The sequence below is a fragment of the Leptopilina boulardi genome, unplaced genomic scaffold (assembly GCF_019393585.1).
Source record: "Leptopilina boulardi isolate dan_hultmark-lab unplaced genomic scaffold, ZJU_Lbou_2.1 LbouV2_399, whole genome shotgun sequence".
Lineage (NCBI taxonomy): Eukaryota > Metazoa > Arthropoda > Insecta > Hymenoptera > Figitidae > Leptopilina > Leptopilina boulardi.
This window is the reverse complement of record NW_026137972.1, coordinates 584,786-591,329: the sequence shown is the minus strand read 5'-3', so window position 1 is coordinate 591,329 and position 6,544 is coordinate 584,786. Positions and strand designations below refer to the sequence as shown.

Genomic DNA, 6,544 nt, shown 5'->3' with positions numbered 1-6,544 from the left:
GCGGTTTAAAATAATTAATAACAATAATTAACAATTCATAATCATTAATAAATAATAATAATTATTATTATTGGTAATTAAAAAAAATGTTTTTTGGAATAAAATAAAAATAAAATGAAATTTAACAATTGAAAATGAAATGTTTATATATATATATATTTTTTTTTGTTGATGTTTGAAAAATAATTAGACAAAAAAATGTTTGAAAAATGATTTTTAATATTAATGAAATATACTTTTTTCAGTTGTTGAATTTCAATTGATTTGAATGAATAGTGAATTTATTTTGTTTTGATGCAAATTTCAATAATTAATTCATGTCTCATATATAATTAATTAAATTGATGGATCATTTAAAATTCAAATTTAATTTATTAATTTTTAAACATAATTTTCGAAAAAAACAGAAGATCCACTTGTGTAAATAAAAAAAAACATTTATTTTCTCTGTTTTGAAAAATGAATTAAATTTTTAAAATAAGAAAAATTTTAAATCAAAAAAAGATGATGTTTTAAAAATAAAAATGACAAATATTTTTTTTTAACTAACATGACCTTAGTATTTTAGTAACTTTAGTATAAAAAGTCATTTTTATTTGTTTTCAATTTCAATTTTTGAAAAATGTTTAAATTGAAAAGAAAAAAACGTACATTAAGCATTACGTCTGAAATAAATGAAATAATTTCATATTCTTTTCATAATACGGTCAAATACAATTAAATTATTGTAAATTTAAAAAAAAATATTTATAAATTATGTAATATTTTGTACATTCATTGTACAGTTTTTAAAGCATACTAATATTTTTATATAGTGACAGAATGTTGGTAGCGTTGTTTATTGGGAATGGGTGATTTTAGCAATATATTATTAAAATATATTTGTATAATATTGAAAAAAAGACTTGTAATATTAAAGATTTTTAATTATTTAAAAAGAAAAAAAATGAAGAAGTTAAAAAAATTTAAGCGATTATTTTTATTTTAGAAAATGTAGACTGAAAATTATAGACTTTTGTTTCTTTATATATATATTTAAAATAAAATTTAAAAAAAAATTATTAATAATACAAATGTGTTACTAGCTTACGCTTTAAATTTATAGAAAACTTCGCTTTTGAAAAAAAAATTTAGAAAATATAAAATGTTTTTTATGAAACTATATGATGGTTATTTATTTCTATGTTTTTATCGAACCTTATTATATTTATTGACAAATAATAATTATTAATATTTGCTTTTTGTTAAATTGTTTATTGAAAAATAAATTGGAAAATCATTACACATTATTACAGCAAAAAAATATTTTTTTTTTCAAAGCTTACAGGCCTCATAGTTGTCCCCTATTTCCCCTAAAATATTTTTTAGGATCACTATGAAATAAAAAGGTTAATAACTTTTTATTTGTTTTAAATAAAACATTTATTTAGCACAAATAAAATTTTTATTTAATTCAAATAAAATTTATTTGAAACAAAAAAATATTTATTTGGCTCTGAGACAAATATATCTTTTCCCTAGGATGTATAAAATTAATTATATTAGTAATAAAATTAAAAAAAATTAAATAATGTATAACATTTTTTTATTATTAATAATGATAAGAAAATAATAATTTAAAAAAAAATGTTAAAAAAATGGTTCCGGCCGGGATCGAACTGGCGACCTTCTGCGTGTAAAGCAGACGTGATAACCGCTACACCACGGAACCAATTTAAAGTGAAATGGTAATATATTGAATGGATTTATCGGCTATATTTTCATAATTATAATTTTATGTTCTTTGATTCTATCAATGTGAGTCATTTAAAAAAAAATATTTCAAATATATTTACATCTTTGCATATTATTAGAATAATTTAATTTATTTATATTAATTGATATTTTTTTAAAATTTAATTTATTTAATTAAAGTAGGTAATGTTTATTTAAATTAACTTAATTAATTTAGAAGAAAATGTTATTTTTAATTTGAAGAATTAATATAGGTATACCAAATATAATTATTAAATTACATAATGTTAGGGAAAAATTATTAATTGAATTATGTATAAGAAAAGTAATGAATAAAACAATGAAAAATCTCCTCAATGGAAGATAAAATTTCTTACTAACAAAATATGTATTATCAAAAGAGAGGAATTAATTTTTTAAAATAGTTTATGGCCCAACTTTCGTCGGGCACGAAAAAAATTAGTCAATTAGACTCATCATTTGTTCCCCTCCACGGAAATCTTTAGTAAAAGGCGAAAGATTTATTCGTATTTTGAAGGGAAACCAGAGTGACGATTGTGACTCACTGCTGCCTTTTTATATACCTCGAGGGTGTATCTCTCCTTCGAGAGAACAATTTTTCGACATCTATCGACGCGAAACAGAACTAATAATTTCAAACTAGTCTCCAATAAAATTATTTTGAGAATTATGGCGCGGAATTTAAACTTTACGTAAATACCAATATTTTTTTATTCTAACTATTCTCTATAAAATAATATTAGAGAAGCATTATTAAATAAATAATTGTAAATTTTTCATTTTTTTCGAATTAACTTTTAAATTCCATCTTTCTGTTATTTTTACAGTGATATGTAAAATAAAATATTATTCTGTTTTGTAAAAAAATTATTGACTCCTGGCATCATATAATATTGAAATATTTCAGGAAATTGTAATTGAAAATTTTCAAAAAATTTCACGAAATAATAATAATTTTTCTACGACGAATGAAGAATGTAAATTTTTAATTTTTCTACACGGCTTCTAAGACAACAATTTCCCAAAGTTTCTGGCTAATCTCTATATAGTTGTTCAACTTTAAGTTATATCAGAGTTGAGGTATGCATAGTTTAGAAATAATGTCCCATATGTTATAAGTATGTACTTTAAAAAAAAAAATATTTCTTTATAGCTTAATTTTTGGATATTAAAAAAAAATTTTATGAATTTAATAAAATCTAGCTTTATATTACAAATGCTTAAATGAATGAATGCTTGAATTTATCGAAATTTTTCCTCGATTTAAAAATAAAATTTGGGTCAAATTTCAATAAATCTAAATTTAAATTAACTGAAGAATTCATGGATTAAAATTGTTATCGATCTAAATTTCAATTTCAATTGCTCCAACTGTCAATCAATTCTAATTTTAATTGGCCAAAATAAATTTATTAATTAAAGTTTTAATCAAAAGTAAATTTAATCGATAGAAACTTAAAATCGAAATCGATCTAAATTTTAATTGATTTAACTTTAAATTATCAGAATTTCAGTTTGTCCAAATTTTAAATGACTTTTAAGACGCAGTCACAGCTCTACTGCCTGTCTGGGGGAAGACGGGGCAAGCAGGCATTAAGTTTCAATTTCTCTAAATTTTAATTTTGATTTAAATTTCAAATTATCCGAATTTTAATTCATTCAAATTTTAACTATTAATTATTCTGTGATATTACACTCAGGTCGTATAAAGCGAGATTTTTTGAAATGTAAAAACTTGTTTTTTTCATAAAGAATTAATTAGAAGAAAATAGAAAAACGAAGTAGCATTTAATTTATTATCGTCAAGTAGGTGTTATTTTGAAATCACATATACAATCTCTAATGTAAAGAATAATTTTGTTGGCTATATAGAGAGAAGTGGCGCGTTTTATAAACCAGCTTCTTGACAGAGTTTCGTCGCTTTTGTTGATTCAGTAAATATTAGAATGCGATAAGATCCATTAGCGTTCTCAACGTAGGTTGAAATGATATTGTAATGTTAATTAAATTTCAGTCTTATTTCTTAAGTGCTTTAGTTTTGTGCGCGATCCATATATTAATAATTTGGAGATTTCAACAGATATTAATTCTACATTTAATAGTGAAATAATTATGCCCAGAACTAATATAATAATTTTTACAATACGCTGAGTAAGTTTTGATATATATAGCTATGTTTTATATTCATGCAGATATTATAAAGTTTGAATGTTTTTCGGTTTATGCGAAAATCAAAAAAATTATATTCAACTTTCAGTCACTCAGAAAAAAATTTGTTCGAAACAACCAAATTTTGGTATAGTCAATCAAATAAAATGTATTACTATAAATAAACTTTTGGTTGAATCAACCAAAAAATTTATTTGGCTCAGTCAAATTTTCTTCTTTCGAAAAATATATTAAAAGAAACCAAACGTTTATTTAGATCAAGTAATTATTAATTTGAATCAAACAAATTTTGTTTAAAATAATCAAAAAATTGTTTTAACAGAAATAAAATTTTTCTTTGAGTGCAGTTGATTATAAATTAGTAGCGGTAAACATATGGAATCTTTTCAGGAAATTTGAAATTAAAGATATGTAGTTAAATTGTGTGTTAATTGATAAATTTGGCCAAATATAAAATAATATAATTTCTTTTGCAGATGAACCTAAAGTTTTCTATTTTATTTAATTTATCAAATTTATTATTACTAATTGTAAGTAATAAAAAGTGTATAAACAAAAAAAAGAAAAATTCAACAAGTTGCATTACATAAAAATTAATGTAACGAGAAAAGTAACGATTTTTCGTTACAAGTTACCCAAAAAAAGTAACTTGTCACCGTTACTTTCTCAAAATAGTAACATGTTACAACTATCGTTACTACTAAGGAATAAGTACCGATAATGGTAACAATGTTAAAAGTAACGCGTTACTTTCAAACACTGGCAACAAAAAAATTTTAAATGATATATATTTGGTTTTGACAAGAACCAAAAAGGCAGGAAAAAGGGAACAAAATAAAAAGTATTTTTGAAGGAGATTCTATCGCTTTTAGGCCTAATTTGAAAAGGATTTTGATAATTATGAAGTATGCGTCGAGACTTTTTGCTTAATTTTTTGGCATTATACCCGAGTCATTATCTCGCAAATTTTATTTTCCGAAAATTAATCCCACGATTTTTTGAGTGTAGCTCAGCATCCGATGGACCAATCAAAAAGTGCGCCATACATTTTTTGTTCGAAACTCCCGGGTTAAGACTTTAGTGATATTCCGGAACGCGATTATATCGCAAATTTAATTTATTGTAATTTTTTCCGAATTTGTTTTCTAGTGGAGCTCAGCATCCGCTGGACCAATTAAAAAGTGCGCCATACATTTTTTGTTCGATACTTTTTTCTAAAGAGTTTGGCGGTATTCCCGAACGGTTATAGGGCTCTGTTACATGGAGCAAATTATTAGATTAGCAGAATAGATTTTAACTATAATCAAAATGAAGTCTCTTACGGCAAATGTTACCTTGCCGCAGGAGACTAAATTTTAATTGGTTAAAATCTATTCTGCTAATTTGCTCCATGTAACAGAGTCCTTAGAGCTACAAAAAATAATAATTTTGATTAAAAAAACGTTTTTTTTGTTTCAAAAAAATATTTTTTCTGGTAGAATAAGAAAACAAGAATGAAAAAAACTTATCAAATAAAACAATAAAAGAATTGTGAAGAAAAGGAGAAAATAATTTAAATTATTGTTTTTCTATTTTCAATCAGGTGACAATTTTTCATAAAAAAAATGAAACAAAAATCGGAAAGTTAAATATCTATAATTATAAGGCCTGGCCTTCTGTGCGGTCACTGAAACTGACTTGTTCTACTTCAACCTGTCGAGTCTGACTAAAACAGGTTCTCTTCACTAAAATGTGATATCACGCATGATACTGTTGTTAACAAATACCTATATATTTTTTATTTCCTCATATTTTTTTTTGTTGAAATTATTCTTCGAATTTTTCGATTTTTTTTAAATTCCTATCAATATTTGAAATATTTCCCTATCGTATTATTTTTAGTATAGCATAAAATTTTTTTTTACAGTTTTAGTAATGTTTCAAATTTCATATATTTATTGTTTTATTTTTTCTAATAAAAATGTTCAAAATTATTTATTAATTTTTCTTAAATAATATATAGATGAAAGTAATATTGTTAAATTTATCTATTTTCCATTGCATTTTGTAAGAAATTTTTTTAAATTTTAATAAATTAATTTTAATTTTATTTGAGAATATTTCAAATATTCTATTCGACACGTGACCTTACATATCGAACTGTGACCCTGACAATCGCATTGTAACGATAAAAGTTTATATTTGCTAGACAAAGATGACATTCTCTTATTGATTAAATCACTAAAAAAAAAAACTTAAAGAGAAAAGCTCAAGGATTCTAATTTTCGTGATACGACATCACAACACGTACTATTGTAATAAAAAAACACAATTGAATTGACGCTGTGAGAATTTTTTATCATTTTTTTTGAATAATTTATAAACACACACAGTAGTACGGGTCAATCTCGGTATATGAAATTGGCTACAAAATTGTGAACTGCTGTTACTCGCAATGTTGTATATACGATTGTTTTTGAAATGGTTTGCCAGCTCTCCAAGGACAAATAAAAATATTAGTTATTGTGAGAGAAACTTTTATTAAAATTTTTTTTAATATAAATAAATATACAATATTGGTTTAAAAATTTCATAAAGTTATTTAAAATAATAATGTTATTAGTTCCTGGCATATGGTGTA

The 6,544-nt window shown here is 23.3% G+C and overlaps 1 protein-coding gene and 2 non-coding genes across 5 annotated transcripts in view; 1 reads left to right on the top strand and 2 right to left on the bottom strand.

Moving 5' to 3' along the window:
- Window positions 1-1,638: 1,638 nt before the first annotated feature.
- Trnav-uac (transfer RNA valine (anticodon UAC)) lies at window positions 1,639-1,711 on the bottom strand. The gene has a single exon. It is a non-coding gene; the product is annotated as a tRNA-Val (tRNA).
- Window positions 1,712-2,164: 453 nt separating this feature from the next.
- On the bottom strand, window positions 2,165-2,286 carry LOC127289132 (U5 spliceosomal RNA). The gene has a single exon (XR_007844127.1). It is a non-coding gene; the product is annotated as a U5 spliceosomal RNA (small nuclear RNA).
- Window positions 2,287-3,673: 1,387 nt separating this feature from the next.
- The window catches only part of LOC127289094 (diuretic hormone receptor-like), an 86,021-nt gene continuing 83,150 nt past the window's right edge, over window positions 3,674-6,544 (top strand). For 2 of the 3 annotated variants that reach the window (XM_051316861.1, XM_051316859.1), the window contains exon 1: window positions 3,682-3,906. The gene's annotated coding sequence lies outside the window, so the exon portion shown is untranslated. Of the gene's footprint in view, window positions 3,907-6,544 lie in introns of all 3 variants that reach the window. The other variant, XM_051316862.1, reaches the window with a different exon arrangement.